General features: G+C 41.6%; 1 protein-coding gene and 1 non-coding gene across 12 annotated transcripts in view; both read right to left on the bottom strand.

The window, feature by feature from the left end:
* The window catches only part of CALD1 (caldesmon 1), a 203,326-nt gene that overhangs the window by 41,236 nt on the left and 142,716 nt on the right, over positions 1-19,374 (bottom strand). The gene's annotated exons all lie outside the window — the stretch shown is intronic.
* On the bottom strand, positions 4,533-4,639 carry LOC118541303 (U6 spliceosomal RNA). Its single transcript, XR_004920049.1, has one exon. It is a non-coding gene; the product is annotated as a U6 spliceosomal RNA (small nuclear RNA).

Raw genomic sequence — 19,374 nt, 5'->3', positions numbered from 1 at the left:
AATGTTCCTTTCTAATTCAATCACATTGTAGTTTGCAGTCAAAAGCCCTTCCCAGTGGTTTGGCTTTAGTCTTCAGATTCTTGGCCTAATATTCCTTTGGCTTATTTCTCAGTAGACAGCTTTAACCACAGCAGGGAGAATGAGTCCTTAATGACTGCTTCCCAAGCTAATCAAACAGAAAGGCTTAATTCGTTCTTCTACATCTCTGGATCAGCCGTGAGGTCTTGGCTACTACTTGGGGGCCTTTCTTTTCCAAAACAAGCAAGAGACCTAAAAGCTCCATCTTGGACATCCTATGCTAAAAACAACTCCCCAGCCTTCCCCTAAATGTAATCTCACGCGAAACCCTCAACTGCCCACTATACTTGAACGATTTGAGAAGTTACTGCCTTCAACCTCCCACCTACCCAACTAGATCTGCCATCTATCTAGGCCAGGTCACACTCAACCTTCCTTCATCTTGGATTTCTCCTCGGAGGGGTGGCCTGACAACCAGACCACTCCACTCCTCTGTCTCTTCTAACTCTTCTTGTTTGGTATTCTTCATTGGTAGCTCCTTGCCTAGGATACACAGTTATTAGAGCTAGATTTTTAAGAACCTTTTATTACTACTAATAAAGAAACATATTAAAGTTGTTTTCAAAGTTCAAAACAAACAAGGAGCCAAAATACTTTCCTGGTATTTTGAATCACAACATGCCCAGTTGCTGGCTCATTCACATACCACTTGACTTTTATAAGTGAAATTCTGTCCCTGCCAAATGACTTGGTATGTGTGGAAATTCTTCGACTCTGAGACTCCTCCATGAGCCCCGTAAGTTGCTCAGCTTTTCGGCCTCACCCACAGCAGCTTACCCTTCACGCAACTCCCACAAGCTTATTACTTTTCTTTCAAAACGAAAAACAACTCAATTGTTTTAATTTTTTCTGATTCTAAAAGTAACATACATTTCTTATTTGCTTAAACCAGACATTACCAGATGTGTAAAAGAGAAAGTGAAAATCAGCTCCCTAATCATACCACTCAGATATGGACAAGACTAACATCTGATATATTCTACCAGACATCTTGTTATGCATGCACAGATACTTTTGTTTTTAACCAAGTGGGACTGTGTTATACATATCATTTCCTAAACACTTTATTTATGACTATTTTTAACACATTAGCAAAATCTAATTTTCAACAGCAACACAATATTCTGTGTGTAGATCTACATAGTAATTATATGGATGTACTATAATGTAACCTATTTTCTGTAGATGGACAGTTAAGATTTTTTCAACTTTATGTTCTTATAAATGAGGCTGCAAAGGGCATCATTATAGATATACTTTTATCATGTGTTCATGATATCTAGGAAAAATTCTCAGAAGTCAGCATTTCTGAGTTTAAGAGTATCCTCACCTAAAAGGCTTCTGACACACATTGGCAAATGGCCCTTCAGAAAGGTATACAACACCAGCAATGTAAATGAGTGCTAATTTCACCACAAGCAGAATTTGTCCAAAGAACAGGTGAGTACATAGCATCCTTAATATATCAAATGTTAGCACAACCTCTGCTTTAAACTCAGGTAAAAACAAAATGTTAACATTTCTAATTCTCTGCACACCGGATTCAAACATATTTGAAATGCGGCTGACTAGTAAAAATCATACCTAACCGCCCACCAGATTGTAATAAAAGTGTACCAGTCCCTTTGTTCCTTCCGGGAACCTTCAGCAAATGCCAGCAGTAAGCAGCCCAGGGGTATTCTGCTACTGCTCCCAGGAGACTTGGGGCAGAGCAGGACTCCAAGTCCCTCGGAATCATCTGAGAATGATTAAACTATGTTTATTAGAGATTTAACCACTTTACTGCCATCTATTCTTCTAAGAACTGGTAACTCACAAATGATAGGTAAGGCACCTCTATTAAATAACATTTTTGATTGGCCAGAATCCATGATTTTCCCACCCATGCTGGAGTATTATGCTTTGTTTCTGCTAACTACCTTCGCTCATCTCTTGGAGAACACCTGCGAAAGATATGATCAACCTTACTGCAGGAAGGCCAGTGATGATGGTAGCAAAATGGCTCATCAAATATTTGGAAGGAAGTGTGTGTGTGTGTGTGTGTGTGTGTGTGTGTGTGTGTGAGAGAGAGAGAGAGAGAGAGAGAGAGAGTAAGTGTTAAAAAATCTCAAAAGTCCATAAAAATTACATGATGTTATTTGATTGTGTCAGTGGTACGAAAAAAGGAGAGAGGACTGGTTTTTCTTTCATTCCCAGAACCAGCAGCTTAAAGGCTCTGGTGTTATAAGAGAAAACAGAACTATGCAATGGGAAAACTTTCTTGGAATGCTGTGGCTTTTACACCGAAGACGTCTTAAGTTTTTACCACTAGAGCTCTACACCCTCAGTACATTCAAGTAACAATATAATCATGTTACATGCTGTGCCGTTTAGACAGAGAGTTCAAATAAATAAAGTACTGCAGACCTGGCAAATAAGGAAGTCACTGAGGAATCAGTGTCTACATTTGGACGGGCTGGGGTCTGAAACTATGCTAGATGAGAGACAGGCGAAGTGGCGAAGCTCCCGTAGCAAAAGACACTGGAGCAAGGCGCTAGTCATCTTGCCCCAATACACCCCTCACCCCACTGTCCCCATCAAATATTTCTCAAGACTTGCACAACACTGGCAAAATTCTTATAATTTCACCTATAGTATAGGCTGTTTTGTTTTGTTTTCACCATGTTCCCCATAGCCTGAAGAATAATGCCCTATTGCCTTTCATTTTGTCTTTTTTTTTTCTTCCATTTTGCTGCTTTCTGATTTGAGACTACAGTAGATCCCAGCAAAATTTTCAAGCAAAAATGCTGGCAAATGTATTTTATTAACCAAACAAGATCTCTTATCGGGGAATCAGGTTTAAAAATAGAATAAGGAAAAGCAATAACCATTTTTTATGGAGGGGGAGGAAGTTGATGTTATTGCATGTTTAGGAGCATTAAAGACCTAGAGAGAATAAAAAAGAAGTATGGTTGAGTCTATAATGAGTGTAAATTTACTTATTTTATGTTGATAATCACAGTACTATTCTGAGAAATTACCTGGACAACCAAATAATTAGTCAAGTTTGGATTTGCAATCTTGCTATTCTTTTTTTTTTTTTTTTTACATACATGGTATATATGATACAATTATTTTGCAACTTAAAACAATTTAATAATATATTTGATGATTTTCTAAATAAGTTCACCAAGACATAATTTATCATCTACTGCACAGGATCCCTCGCTTTATTTAACCATTTTCCTATCGACAGACATTTGGGTTTTTCCTAGTTTTTCTCTGTTGCATACAGTGCTGCAATGCCTTCTTGGGCACCCCTTTTATAGGGTAGATACTGGGAAGTGGAATAGTGTATGTTCATTTAAATTTGAAAGATTCTGTCACATCACCCTTCACAGTAGTCATTCCAGGTGGTTTGAAGTGAGAATTCCCCATGCTCTGTCATTTCAAATAACCAAGTCAGATCAACATACATTAAGACAGCCCACTGCTAACTGACAGAACCAGAGAAAATATTTAATCTTCTGTATCTTGTACAGCAGTGGTACCTACTATTTTAAGGAGGTGGATCCTTTTAAAATATCAAGGGGGCACCTGGGTGGCTCAGTCGGTTAAGCGTCCGACTCTTGGTTTAGGCTCAGGTCATGATCTCAGGGTCGTGAGGTCGAGCCCCATGTCAGGCTCTGTGCTCAGTGTGGAGTCTGCTTGAGATTCTGTCTCCCTCTGCCCATCCCACTTGTGCTTTCTCTCTCTATTAAATAGATTTTTTAAAAAATTAAAAAAAATAAAATATCAAGAAACATTAGGATATCATGACAATTGCTTATATTTTTGTTATTTACTAATAAAGTGTTTTATAAAGTGTCTATAAATTCAACAATACATAAAAGGGAATCTGTCTTATAAATCACTGCATTTATATATATTTGAAGAATAGTCTTTCATACCTGAAACAGTTATTTATCAGACTCCAGAAAGTATTTGGTGTGGACATGAATCTGGGAATCTCTTCCAGTATCTTCACCATTGGAGAACCACAGGTGTACAGCAACAGACGACAAGAGCACCACTGAACAGACTTTGAATCGTCACCTTCAAAGTCTTTTGTTTTTCAACATTCCTCGTGCTTGGTAAGCACACCCACACACAGACACACACGCAAACCCACAGGTTAAGTGAGGAAAGCCACAGAGGCACTAAAATGAGGCTTATTTATTAAAGGCTTTTTATTTTATTTGTTTTTATTTTAATTTATTTTTTTAAAGATTTTATTTATTTATCTGACAGAGAGAGAGAGAGACAGCGAGAGAGGGAACACAAGCAGGAGGAGTGGGAGAGGGAGAAGCAGGCTCCCCGCTGAGCAGGGAGCCCGATGCGGGGCTCGATCCCAGGACCCTGGGATCATGACCTGAGCCGAAGGAGACGCTTAACCGACTGAGCCATCCAGGCGCCCCTATTAGACTTTTTTTAAAAAAAATATGGAATGCTTCACGAATTTGTGTGTCATCCTTGCGCAGGGGCCATGCTTATCTTCTCTGTATCGCTGCAATTTCAGTATAGGTGCTACTGAAACCAGCACCGTTTATTAAAGATTTAAAGAGGTCCCCATGCAGATCAGTTTCCAAGTCTCTCTGCTTTCCTTAATTGCCTGTGCCACATTCCTATGTTTTTTTTTTTTCACATTCCTATGTTTTAAAAAGAGAATACTGCCCCTAAAATTCTAACGGATTGAATAAATTCGCCACCCAAAAGAAACAGTCTTACCAGTAGTTCACCAGTTGCAAATTCACAATAACTTGTGGGCGGGTAGATAGTCCGCTAAACTCTCAGATCGGCTCTCCCCTCCCTGCATCCCACACTATTTCCACTTTCATATAAGGAGTTGTCCAAGAGAAGGTGGTGTTGGTTGAGGGGGAGATTGCAGGTTGTAACTGAGACACTCAACCACAAACATGATCCTGTCCCCAACTTTCTGCAGCTCTCCCCTCCTCACAGAGGCTAGATTCAGGAGAAGCCCTCAATAATGACTTCTTCTTCTTCATTTTTTTTTAAAGAACAACTTCTTAGTCAATTACTTTTCTCTGATTTTCCTTACTCTTGGTTCTATGTCATTGTCTTAACCTGGGTCTTAATATGGGATCCAACTTAAAGAGTTAAAACCTCATGTGGGTTAAAGATGTACTCATCAACTATTATGGGGCAAAATAACTCATACATACTTTCATTATTCTTTTCCATGTACCAAAAACCCTGGTGACTTTCTTTCATAATATGAAATGCAAGCAGAATTTCTAAACATATCCTATCAGCTCTGTGAATTGCTCAAAGCTCTTAGCAAACTCTCAGGCAATACTGTGATCAGGAGGGAAAATCCAAGCTACTGAAATGACTCATATTTGCCCCGGAGATTTACTGTATGTTTGAAAGTTAAAAGAAGTTTATAGCAACATTCCAGGGTCTTAAATATGATTTTGTTTATATGCGGTGTCTGCAAAATGTTGTGGTTTTGTTTAATGCACAAAAAGTCCAATTCTGAATGTTTTCCCCTTGAATTCCTTAAAGAAGGGAATTAAAAATTACAATGGAGAAAAAAACCAAGAAAATAAAAAAAAATTTTCAAGGCAGAGTATGTTTAGAAATGGGTTAATAGTTAATAGTCAATTGGTGGTCTGTTAGTAATTAAATAGGATAGAATGAAAGAAAAGTTCCTTTGATTTAGAGTATATATATTTAAAAATATTGTTATTTATTATATATATTTGTATGTTATTTATTTTATATATCTATATAATTATATATATATATATTTTTTTTTTTTTTGGTAGGGCAAGAAGGTAAAAATAAGCTGACTGTCATTGTAAAATTGAAATTTACCCAGGAAGAGAGGTATGTTCTATTTCATCTATTCCCCTTTCCCTTACCCCATCTCCACCCACCCACCCCCACTTCTGAGAATTATTACAGTTTGCACAGCAACCATAAGTTTTGGATCCCAATAGTAAGACACTGTGTGCTGGCATCCTTCAGAGCTCTTATACATGTCATCGCTGCCAGTTATCACCCTCCGCCTTCCACATGCCTCATACAACAGTGACATTCCATAATCACACGAGTTTTGTAACCGCAGACTACGGTGGGGAAACACGTGCGGCACAGCAGAGTAGAAAACAGCATCAGACAGTAGAAGACACACACCTCTCCACTCTGCCTCTCTCTGCGCTACTGCGGCTAGCTGGTTCCTAGCATCATGAGGACCGCAACGTCCTGTCGAACGGCTAGATCAGGTCTGACTGCGCGTGCGTGGTCAGAAGAGACCTGGGGGCGCTGGCAGTTCTGATTCGGACTCCGGCTTGTACCGTAACTAAGGGCTGACCGGCACACTGTTCTCAGATGGTCCTGCCCTAGGCTCGGCTGACGCCCAAGTTCAGAGACTCATTTCTGAATCGATGCAGGTAGCCACAGGAAATGTTTTGAAATGTTTTAAAATATGGATTCTAATTGTTTGGGATCAATATTTTAAATTAAAAAGACGTTTAGCATAACATATTGTACCTGTAAATGAGCGCATACTATGTATAATACGTGACCGCTTTAAAAGATAATGAAACAGCCAGCTCAAACAGCACCAGCACCTTGGAGACCCGTTTGCGCCCTCTTCAATCACATCCAGATCTGTGTTTAAATGCCTCCAAATAACCTCCAGCCCAAATTTCGGGTTATTTTCATTATTCTACTTTTCTTTGTAGTTTTATTCCAAAGGTATGCATGCCTCAACAATTTATTTTTTAGTTTTGCCTTCTTAAAACTTTATGTAATCATACTGTATGTATTCTATGGTTAGTTTCTTTCATAAAACTATATTTCCGAGATTCATCTATGCTTATATGAACAGCTGTAGTTTAGAAGGATAGATGCACAGGGTTTTCCAAACATTTCTTGAGACTGGGATTAATATCTAACTATTCAATTGGTACCATTTTCTTTTCTTTTTTTTTTTTAAGATTTTATTTATTTGACAGAGAGAGACTCAGCGAGAGAGGTAACACAAGCAGGGGGAGTGGGAGAGGGAGAAGCAGGCTTCCCGCTGAGCAGGGAGCCCGATGAGGGGTTTGATCCCAGGACCCTGGGATCATGACCTGAGCCGAAGGTAGCCACTCAACGACTGAGCCACCCAGGTGCCCCGATACCATTTTCTTTTTGAAAGTCCATAGATGGTTAGTGATATTCGGTAGAACTAAATGAACAGAATCTGGATTTACTTTCTTACTGAATTGCTATTCTTTTTAGAAGATCTTATTTATTTATTTGAGAGAGAGATAGAGAGAGAGTGGAGGGGTGTAGGGGCAGAGGGAGGGAATGCCAAGCTGAGTGGGGAGCCCAACTCGGGGCTCGATCTCAGGACCCCAAGATCATGACCTGAGCTGAAATTAACAGTCTGATGCTTAACGGACCAAGCCACCCAGGCGTCCCCACTGAATTGCTGTTTTTATCACAGTTATTTTTGAAAGGAACAAAGCATCTGTCAAACCTATTTAGTACAGATTTTGGAGGAATAATTCCATGACAGTTTCCTGAGATTAAACTAAAATCTCTTTATTTTGTCACAGACAGGACTGCCTTTGCGTCCCTCCCGCTATCCCGCCCTGTTAAATCAATAAGCTTGGTCAGATCCAAACAGGTCACTGTTTCATTTATAAATGTTTAGAAAGCGTAGGTATGGAAAGAGTAGGTTGATGATGGAGAAGATCCACTTTGCTCCTCACTTGGTTATTCATGTTAAACTTTGGTCAAAATGAATGAAAATGAGTAAGAAATGTTTAAGGGGCCAATAAAAGGATTAAAATAAACTTTTCTCTCTTTCAACTCTTATTATTCAACTGTTATAAAACATGGCTAATAGAAATAAACCCAATTACTGTGTTTTCATAAATACTACCTTTTCTTCATCCCCAACCTAGCATTCTTTGTCTACCAAGAAATATTAAATAATAAGAATCTTAAATAAATATGGTCATTATGAACCTAGGCTTTTTAAAATGTTGTCAATCAGAAGTAAAATCTGACTTGGGGCTGTTTCCTGCCACTGTATCTATTAAAGGACAACCTTGCTTTAATGCGCACAGTAGATGTGGACAATAAACCTTGGGCTTAATTTTTTTCAAGTAAAACATGCTAAAGCAATTCAGACCCAGGTGTCTGTGACTGGCAAGACTATATTTTACCAGTTCTTTAATTAATTAATTAATTTAGTTAGTTAGTTATTTGACAGAGAGCGACACAGTGAGAGAGGGAACACAAGCAGGGGGAGTGGGAGAAGGAAAAGCAGGTTTCCAGCGGAGCAGGGAGCCCGATGCGGGGCTCGATCCCAGGACCCTGGGATCATGACCCGAGCTGAAGGCAGACGCTCAATAACTGAGCCACCCAGGCGCCCCGAGTTCTTTCTTTTGCATTAGGTCTGCACCTGGATATCCAACTGCCTCAACAGTTGCCCCAGAGCAGGGTGCAGGGAGGACCCCCACGTTCCCACTGGCCAATTTGGAGTGACGGGGTCTGATGGCAGATACATATACAAGCAGATTAATTTCATAGCCAAAGCCTCCTAGGAACAGAAATTTCCCTTTCCATCTTTGAATGTGAAAATACAAACTCATGTTAGATGAATCTTACGCTCAGCGTGATCTAGAAATTCAGGTCTTAGCCCCAAATTCGAAATATTTGTGCGGTGTGGTACAAAGGCTCATCATTTCACGTGGTGTTAGCTCCCCATGATGGTGCAGCTGTCGCATTGGTAAACATTGACAAAATGAATAAGGCGACTGCAAGAACGAAAACAAGATGCCCTCAAGTGGAGATTAGGAACCTGTGACTAATTAAAGGGAATCCCTGAAAGGGGAAAGTGGTATTGCAGACATGCGACGGAAACGGTCCGCGGCGCGCGGGTCCTGCTAACTGACGTCACGTGTCCTGTGTCGCTGAGACGACTCTTCGCATCCTCTCCAGACAGGCAGGGCTTAACTGCGGGAAAATTTATGGGTAATGGATTTTCATAACAGGCCTTTTATGATCCTCTCCTCCCCCAAAAGTACCCTCTGGAGCTTTCCTGCTTCCACTCTCATTTTTCTTAAGTGGAAAAAGATTTACTCTTCATTTCCTCTTTCCCGGTACTCTCTGTTGGCTCCACTTCTTTCCGTTGGGTGGAGAGCCTCCCATTTTGCCTCCACCCCCCTTCCATCCTTCCTCTCTTCCTCAGAAACAGACAGCTCCACTATACTGATAGATCTGACACGGGAGCATTGTTTCCAGCACCTCCGCTGAAATACGTGAGTGTCGCCCTGACAAGAAAGCATATTTTGGGGTGGTTACTACCTTCCTGACCCCAGAGGTATTGCACAAACTCACCTAACATCCAGCTGGCGCGTAGCCCCCCTCCAAGCGCTAGAACTGCGAAGTCTTGTTTACAAGTGGTAGCAAATAGACAAACCTTGAGTGGAGACAGGAAATGGAAAATGACGGGCCAAATCCTGGATGTTTGGCCCTTTGGAAAGAACATTTATTCCTGCAGAGGACTTGGGAGCCAACCTTTGCTAATGGGTCCAACCTCCCTACTGTTGGGAAAAGAAGTCAAGGAGTTTGCTCGGCACTTGGTGGATCATCGTCCTAAGTCAATAGAAACCTTACCTAACACTGGGCCGGCTCACTGCAGAGGGGAAAAAAGCAAACACCTATTTGTTTTGACTTGGTTAAGAGCCAGCCTGACCAAACCAAACCACACAAAAACCTTCCATGCTTAAAGACTCCCTTTGAGTTAACAGAAGACCCCTATAAAAATGAGAACATTTTAACAGAGCAATATTAAATAATGAAGCACCTCCGTGTGTGTGTGTGTGTGTGTGTGTGTGTGTTAATTGAATTAGAATCACCAACAGCTTAAGAATCAGACAGCCAGGGCTCCGAGAGAGGGAAACACGAGCATTAGAGACATTCTGGCACAGTACTTAAATTACTGGAGGGTATCTGTCACACAGCAGCAGATTTCTATCCCAACAAAAGATTATTAACCAACAAGGTTTATGCTGTCTCCTGACTAGATACTAAAGCAATCACTAGTTCCTTAAAACTGTTACCGGTACACAAGGCACTGCTTTCAGTTGGGGAGATAACTACTACAAATTATAAAGTTATAGCATTGGCATTGGCTTATAGGTTTCTAATCTTGTGTACATTCCTCTCCCCAATCAAACCAGTGATCCATGTGGGACCTAAACTTTGAGGGGAGGACAGTTAAATTCGGGTGGGACATCAGGGTGGGGAGCTGTGGGCAGCAAAAGGGGGTGTCTGAGGGGTCTAGATTCTGAGGACGACGTGGTGGGTGCTGGGCCAGATATGAAGGTAGGGTCTTAACTTGTGGTAGTGGGAAAAAGCCCCTCATAACTGCAAACGGACCCTCAGGTGGCCAGAATCAGGACGTCCATTCAACAGATATTTATTGAACATCTCCTCTGTTCAAGCCACTGAGAGTGGAAACCAGGATGAATTAAACTCCTGAAAGGAGTTTCTAATCTGGTAGGGAAGCAAAGACACGTGTAAGAATGCAAGAGCAGATAAAATGTGTTAAATATCATTAGGAGACTTACAGTGATTTGGAGTTTAGAGGAAGAAGAAGGCATTGCCGGCTGAGGGATCGGAGAAGGCTTCACGGAGGAAGTGGTATTTGAGCTGGATTTTTTAGGACTGGGGGAGGTGGGGGAAACGGAAGAGGCCCTATCCACATACAGAGCGCTCAAATGGTAAGGTTGCAGAGTCAGGAAATATGGAGGTGGAAAAGCAAACAGTTCAGTCTGGCCGGGGCTTGGAGTGCGTGAAGGGCATTAGTGAAGGTCCAGTTGTGCTTGGCAGACACAGAAAGACAGCTCCTCATAATTGCAGGAGTAAACCAAACATTTTACAAAGCTTAAGGAGAGAGGCTCCTTCCGTGGCAGAGGCCCCCGGGCAGCACACAGGGAGGATTTTCTGGTTTCAGTCTCCACTCCGGGTATTTCATTCACTCTGGAGATAAGGGGCCAGCTCCCCACTATCAAGGGCTCCGCACATCTTAGCTGCAAGAGGAGTAGTCTCCGACCATGACTGACAACAGCAACACCGTAAAGGATCCTTCAAGAGCCATAAGCTGGGACTTTCCAGTTTTTAGAACAATATTTCTGTCCTCTCTTATTTTTGCCACCTTCTCCACTGTTTTGTACTCACTTTGCCCAGAGAGTTAAATCAGACTTTCATGGCTTCTGCTTGGAAATCAGGTCCTAGTAAAAATCCACAAATGTGGCGAGGCGATGAGGTATTAGGACCATGGAATGATTCAACTAGAAGGGATTTGGGAGGTTATTTTCAACCCAAGCTCCACATTTTATACATGGTAACCTAGGGTCTAAGAGGTGAAGTGATTCATGCAAGTAATTACAAAATCAGGACCAGATACAAGTCTATGTGGTTCCCATCACTGTTGTCTTTCTCACCTATGACATGACACTGCATGGGCTTTCTTAGGGCACTCTGTAGCTCAGCAAATACCTTCAGTCATCTAAGCCAGGGACTGGCAAACTATGGCCCAAGGACCAAATCAGCCCACATCCTGTTTTTGTAAATAGTTTTACTGGAATGTAGCCATGCCCATATTGTCTGTGGCTGCTTTCACACTTCAATACCAGAGTTGAGTAATTATGACAGGGGGCATATTTGCCACAAATTTGAAAATATATACAATCTAGCCCTTCACAAAAAAAGTGTACCGATCCCAGATCTAAGCCAATGGTCTCAAAAAAATTTTATAGTATACTCCTATCAGTTAAAAAATTAAGCATATACGGGCGCCTGGGTGGCTCAGATGGTTAAGCGTCTGCCTTTGGCTCAGGTCATGATCCCAGGGTCCTGGGATCGAGCCTGGGATCGAGCCCCACATCGGGCTCCTGGCTCAGTGAGGAGCCTGCTTCTCCCTCTCCCTCTGCCTCTCTCCCTGCTCATGCTTTCTCTCTCTCTCTCTGTCTGTATCTCTGTGTCTCAAATGAATAAATAAAATCTTAAAAAAAAATTAAAAAAAATTAAGCATATATATATACACACACACATATATACACATATATGCATATTGATTTATTTATAGTGCTATCCTAAATGTTTATAGATCTATAAAACACAGAGGGGCGCCTGGGTGGCTCAGTCAGTTAGGCGTCTGCCTTCGGCTCAGGTCATGATCCCAGGGTCCTGGGATTGAGTCCCACATTGGGTTCCCTGCTCAGCAGGGAGCCTGCTTCTCCCTCTCCCTCTGCTCCTCCCCCCTGCTCATGCGCACGCTCTCTCTCTCACTTGCTCTCAAAAAATAATCTTAAAAAAACACAAATTTTAAAAGGATAGAACGAAACAAAAAAACAATATTTAATGTTTAATTTATTAATGTTCATAAAAGCTTTTTTGAAAACTCTTAGTTTAACAGATTGTGATCAGTAATTTGAAGTTCTGTAACAATTTATCTTGACACTTGGTTTTAAATGACAGCCAAAATTTAGTTTTTTAAAGAGCCCTTAAAAGATACGTAGATTCAGGAGTGCCTGGGTGGCTCAGTCGGTTAAGCCTCTGTCTTCGGCTCAGATCATGATTCCATGGTCCTGGGATCAAGCCCCGCATCGGGCTCCCTGCTCAGCAGAGAGCCTGCTTCTCCCTCTCCCTCTGCCCTTCCCCCTGCTCGTGCTCTCTCTCACTCTCTCTCTCATATAAATAAAATCTTTAAAAAAAAAGATATATAGATTCAAACGGTAAGAACATATCATTGGCTTAGCATATTGAAGCATGATATGAATATATTCAACCTCCCCCGGGGCACCTGGGTGGCTCAGTCATTAAGCGTCTGCCTTCAGTTCAGGTCATGATCCCAGGGTCCTGGGATCAAGCCCCGCATCGTGCTCCCTGCTCCGCGGGAAGCCTGCTTCTCCCTCTCCCACTCCCCCTGCTGTGTCCCCTCTCTTGCTGCGTCTCTCACTGTCAAATAAATAAAATCTTTAAAAAAAAAAAAAAAAAGATTCAACCTCCCCCAACCAAGCATGCAGTTTTTTGATGAAACCTGCTGAGAAAATTTATGTCTGTCCTGATGTCAACCAGTTGCTCATCCAAAGTAATCCAAAGGTGTTTTCGTTTTACATCTTTAAGAAACAGCTTCAAATCTACTGAAATGCAAAGAGATTAGAAAATGTTTCCAAGGTGAGGTGTGAAGCTCTAATACTGGTGGTTTACACGTTTACATCTTTTGCAACAACAAAATCACAGACAATGGGGTCATTTTTCAAAAGACCTCTCCATGGCACAAGTTTCTTCTGAAAAGCAGTTACACTCCCCCTTTCTGTTGTAAATTCGCCTTCACTGAAAGGAACAAGTGAAGTGTGTAGCTGAGGAAGCAAGCGCTCATATGCGCTCACAGCAGTACTAACAGCTCTGCCACGTTCTCATTGTTGGGCTCAGCGCAGGATTAGTATTACCTTCTACCTGAAGTTTCTGCAGAAATTCTCTCTCTCTCTCTTTTTTTAAAGTAAACTCTACCCCCAATGCAGCGCTCGAACTCATGACCCGGAGATCAAGAGTCACATGCTCTACCGACGGAGCCAGCCAGCCGCCCCTGTAGAAATTCTTTTAAGTCCAGAAATCCACGTCCATTTTGTGAAGGTTAGTTTCATTTAAACTAGATAAGCTATATCATCCGCAAATCCACTTATCCAGTTACAAGTCAACTGGAAGGGGTCCCAGTGTGCGAAAAGGCAGGGGCTGTCCTCCCCTCTGGGGGTGGAACTCTTGCTCTTCCCTCAGGACCAGTCACATGTGACTGGAAAGAGGGACCGAGTGAAGGTGCCCGTGCCAGAAAGCATGATCACTATTAGTCAAGCTTCATTTCCTGTTCTTTTAACTTCATCTCATACTCTCTTGCTTTCTTTCCTTTGATCAAGCTTCTACTCAGAATGCTCCTTCATCCTCTCCATTTATACCTAGAGCGATTTACTCTATCCCTCAAGGCCAGCTCAAAGGCTCCACTTCTCTGTGAAGTCTTACAGACATAATGGAAGTCAACTGGAAGGAACTCTTGCCCTCCTGTGAAATCTCTGTTGTCATTTCAGACATTTGTCACATACCGCCTTGAAGTTGTGTATCATCTTATCTCTCATGTCATGTTTGTTGAAAGCAAGAGTTATGTTTTATATATATTTTTAGCCCTCTTCCCCAATGTGCCTTGCTTGCACAAAGTAGGTATTTAATAAGGTGGGTTTTTTTGTTTTTGTTTTTTTTAGTAATTGAATTCAAGAAAGGCATATGGCATAAGACATTGAGCAAGAGCAATTATGGAGGCTAATTAACAATGATGAAGCCCAATTCGGTTCCTTGCATGTGAGGTGAATTGCCTAAGTTCACATGGATTTCTCTGAATCAGACATGGAAAGGATAGCTAGGCCAACATGGAGCCATTTAAAAGTTCTAGAGTCAAATACAGAACAACAATGGTGCCCAAAAGGATAGATCAATGAAATGTGACTCGGTTTCATGACCAAGGAAAGACCTACAATTCTATACTAGGCTCCTGAGTATTTACTGAAAAAATAGTGTTATTAAAGCTTTATCAATGGGAGAAGGCTACCACAAAGCGTGTTCCAAAGGTGCATATATTTTTTCAACAACAAAAGCACACACAGTGGGGTCATTTCCCAAAGGCATATTCAGAAGCTTTGTGGGTTGCCAAGAAGGCAGACGCTCCATACTGGCTTGTGAATATGAACCAGGAAAACCTGGCTATGCCTGCTGCCATGTTGGATGGCCCATGGGGCTTGTTCTCTGATCATGAGTTCTAGAAGCTGAAACCTGATCATTCATCAAGGGAAGAAATAATCTCTCAGGTTTAAGCTTCAATACTATGAAGTGATGGAACAGAGCTGTATTAAACCAACCTAGGAGTGATAGTGACAGCCTCAAGTCTATGGAGACAGAAAAGGGTTAGCAAAAAATATAGGAAGTAGAACCTCAACCCTTAACATTTCCTCTCAATTCCTTTCCACCGGAAGTTGTAAGCAACCACTAGTCAAAGCCTGCTTGCCAATGTCTCCTTGGGTAGGTACCTAGAGAATTTTGCTCATTGGTCCACAATGCAAAAGTTTTAATGCATTTATTGTAAATCTGTTTCTCATTTGTATGCTACTTTCTCTGTAGGTGGCATTATGTTGCAACTACATACAGAAAGTCCCCTTGAGATAGAGCTGAAAAATGTGTTTTTCTAGTTAAGAAGAACCAAATGGTTATGGACAGGAAAGATATTTGACTTTTGAACCTAGTCAATAATCAGGGGCTAAAGTCAAATTGAGTCAACTGGTGTTTTCCAGTTTGACTGGGGACCCTGGCTTGCTTTAAGAGCTTGTGTGTGAGTGTGTGCGTATGCACACCTGCAATCAGCCTGTCTCTATTCTTGTCAGATGACTGGCCTTGGCTTGGCTCATGAACAGAGCAGATGTTCTACATTTTCCTGCTACTCTAGGGTATGTGTTTCCCTCATAACCCCTCTTGTATCATCTTCCCTTGTAAATGCCTTATATCCCTCTGTATTCTCTCTCTTCTCACTACCGGCCTAGTGTTGGTTTTGGCCTTTTGCAATGTCTGTGGAAAGCAAAAATAATTCAGTATAAGTAGGTGAACTAAGCAAGTTTGATTTAGCTATTCCTTTAGAAATATTTTCAAGTGCTCTAGTTGAAACTGATTCTGTAATTCATTGGCTAAATTGTTAAGATAGCCCAAAATAGCTCATTCCAGTGTAGCATGTGCTGTTTTGTCACTTTTACATTTAGTATCAGAGTTAGGCTTTTTAAATTAGTTTAGTAAAAGATCTAAAAGAACAGTTCAGTTTGGTTATTAAATGTCTCAGAATAATATATTATTTTTGATCCAGACATTAGTAGCCACGACCTCAAAATGACATTGTATTACAGGCTTGTGCTCTCTAGAGTTATACTTTGAAACAAAGTGTCCAATGGCCCTTTATAGACCCCATTTTATTTGACCTCACAGAGGCCTTTGACACTGTTGGCCATAGCTTCCCCTTTGAAATTCTCTGCCTACCATTTATTTTGTAGTTTCTTTTGTGTCTTCCATTGGGTTTCCTCCTCAGCTCTATTCTTTTCTTGTTCAACGGACTTGCCCAGGCTAATTTCATCTATACTAATAACTTGTTAGTCAGTTTTTATTTTTTATTTTATTTAAGATTTTATTTATTTATTTGACAGAGAGAGACACAGCGAGAGAGGGAACACAAGCAGGGGGAGTGGGAGAGGGAGAAGTAGGCTTCCCGCAGAGCAGGGAGCTCGACGCGGGGCTCAATCCCAGGACCCTGGGCTCATGACCTGAGCCGAAGGCAGATGCTTAACGACTGAGCCATCCAGGCACCCCCTGTTAGTCAGTTTTAAGGTGATGATCTTCTAATTTATTTTCCTTGCTCAGGCTGCTCTCCTGAATTTCTAAATGACCTTTCTTCCTTGGTAATGAAATTTCCAGTAAAGAAGTTGAGAGCAATGAGTTATTCTGGACATTAAATTAATCTGTGACTCTTCCAAAGTTCCAAACTTCTCCCCATGCTGGTACTGCACTCCCAGATCCTACTTGTGAAGACGGATGGTTTAAAAGAATTTTTAAAAACTCCCCAGTCATATCATTCTGTCCTCGCCACAGACAGCAACTGCACAATTCCAGGACGTAAAACGGGCTTAGTATTAAAAGAAAAGCCAGATAAAGAAGCATTTATTAACTAAATTAGCTATCAAGGGATGAGTAATTTCCATAAGCACAGAGGAAAAACATTAATAAGACTGTAACTTCATTATTTGACGTTGGAAGGGATACACTGCTTTTTGACTACCCGGCAGAGAATTTCACTTCTTGCACGCAGGAGAAATGAAGTGTAGACAATACCCATGTGTCTAGAAGTTGATTTTGGTTGAAAGCACAATTCCCTACTGTTAGGCCTAAAACAACTGAACTGAACCTTCCAATCGGAGAGGAAACCTGTCTGACCTGTTTCATATATATACTGTATTTTCTTTAAAGGTTTCAAAACATCAGAAAGAAAAAGAGCCGGTCCTGACATCTGGGGGCTGGATGACACAATAGAGGATGCATTCAGAACACTGGTTCTCAGCCTCGGCTATGCATTAGAATCACCTGTGGGAGTTTTTAAAAATCCCTCTGCCCCAGGGCACCTGGGTGGCTCAGTTGGTTAAGCAGACAACTCTTGATTTTGGTTCAGGTCATGATCAGGTCCTGGAATTGAGCCCTGCGGAGCACGGAGCCTGCTTGAGATTCTCTTTCTCCTTCTCCCTCTGCCCCTCCTCCCCCTGCACTCTCTCTCTCTCTCTCAGATAAATAAATAAACCTTTAAAAAAAAATCCCTCTGCCCAAGCTGTGCCCCAGACCAATTAAATCAGACCCGCTGGGGTTATGATCCAGGCATTAAAGCTCCCCAAGTGAGTCCAGTATACAACCACATTGAGAAACACTGATTCATAATGGTCGACTTAGGGAGAGTTTGGGCCAGTTGCAGTTATGTGAAAAGGTAGTGTCGAGTCATTCAGAAAACAGGAGTGGACAGAGAAGCCACGGGCAAGTATTTAGAGATCAGAGAGGAAACAGACGGTGCCACTCGCCCTTATGATCCTAACGCCAAGTTCTTTTTGTTTCTTTTATTTTTTAAATTGAGGTATATCAGTATTTATAAGCAGAAAGTAGGTGTTACTTAATATTGTGCAGATAAGTTTTTTTACACTTATTAAACACTGGCTCAATACCCTGAGTGGTATATTCCTTGTTCTCCCCGTTGACCAAATTTGATGGAGTCTGATGCCACCCTTCATTGGCTGGTGGTGGCAGTCCCTTGGAGGAGCAGGCCTGGCAGCTGGGAGCATTTCACTTCTTCTCATGATAAAAACATGACATAACCCCCAACTCCTATTTCTTCCCTATCATGGATGATCTGTGTCGGGATGATGTTCTTAAAACTCAGCTCAGGATCTGTGAGGAAACAATTCTTACAGTCTGTTACGGAATTCGAACAGTAAAAAGAGAAAGAACTCGGTCGGGAGCCAGCCCAGCCAACAGGGTACCTGCCAAACCACACCTTATCCTCCTCAATCAGCAAAAATATCCTCCACCGCCTGACTCCTCTTACCTCAGCAACAGGAGCATGTTCATTCCCTTATTAGGACACTGGCAGTGGCCAGAGAGCCGCTCATGTCTGAGGCCCAGGACCGGCTTCTAGAACATGTGCACTTCATCAAAAACCAAAAGAGGATAACAGGCACCAAGGGAGGGGACTGGAAAAATTAAATCCTTGCTGTATGGGAGGAGAATCCATCTTGGTAGGCCACAATTATGGTTTTGGATTAAAAAAAAAAAAAATTTTTTTAAGGCCAAACCAAAAAAAACACAATCCTAATATTTTTTTTAATGCATTTTTTTGGAAGGCTGTTTTTGAAACTTAGAAATGCAGTCAAAGAAATTTTAAGTTGAAAGCTTCCAGGGAGCTGAATATTTATCATCAGTGAGTACCTGGTCTTAACCTTCAAGAAGGGTGTCCCAGTTCTAGAGCATACATCTGAACCTAGAGGTGTCATTTGCCTTTTTTTTTTTTTAACCTGGAGCAAAAGCAAAGCCCTGTTCCTCTTGTCTTCCTGCTTCTCTTCTCACCTGTCTACAGAGATGCCCTCTCCTTGCTCTGACCCTCATCCTACCTTACTACCTTCCTCCTTTTGTCACTATGTACCACCATCCAAACTAGGCTTTGTCTATGGTATTAGTGCAAGTGGGAAGGGCTTCCTGTCAAAACGAGACATTGCCCTGTTATAATCTGTGTCAGCAGGGCTGTCCTGTTAATCCATCCTGTTTAGTAGTGAAGCTGTTTTCAGAGCCAACTCATGAACTCAGATCTATCCAAGCAATAATGGATTACAATTCTAACTTTTTGTAATTTACAAAACACCTCCATCATGTGCATATTCTGATGATCTTTAGAATACCAGTGAGATAGACACTATTATCTTTTCACTTCACAGTTGAGGAAATAGGCTTGGTGGTGCTGAGTGATTGCCTTCAGAGCTAAGACATCACCATAAATTGGGGCTTTTCTGACTGGTGCTCTTTCTCTGTCTCAAAGATGCCATAATATCATGGTGTTCTGCTCAGATGAGTTGCTCTGAAGCCTGCCAGAGAGAACTGAAGTCCTCAAGTTCCCCCAGGGACCTCTACACAAAGGGT

This window comes from Halichoerus grypus, chromosome 12 (assembly GCF_964656455.1).
Source record: "Halichoerus grypus chromosome 12, mHalGry1.hap1.1, whole genome shotgun sequence".
Lineage (NCBI taxonomy): Eukaryota > Metazoa > Chordata > Mammalia > Carnivora > Phocidae > Halichoerus > Halichoerus grypus.
This window is presented reverse-complemented; position numbering and strand designations above follow the sequence as displayed.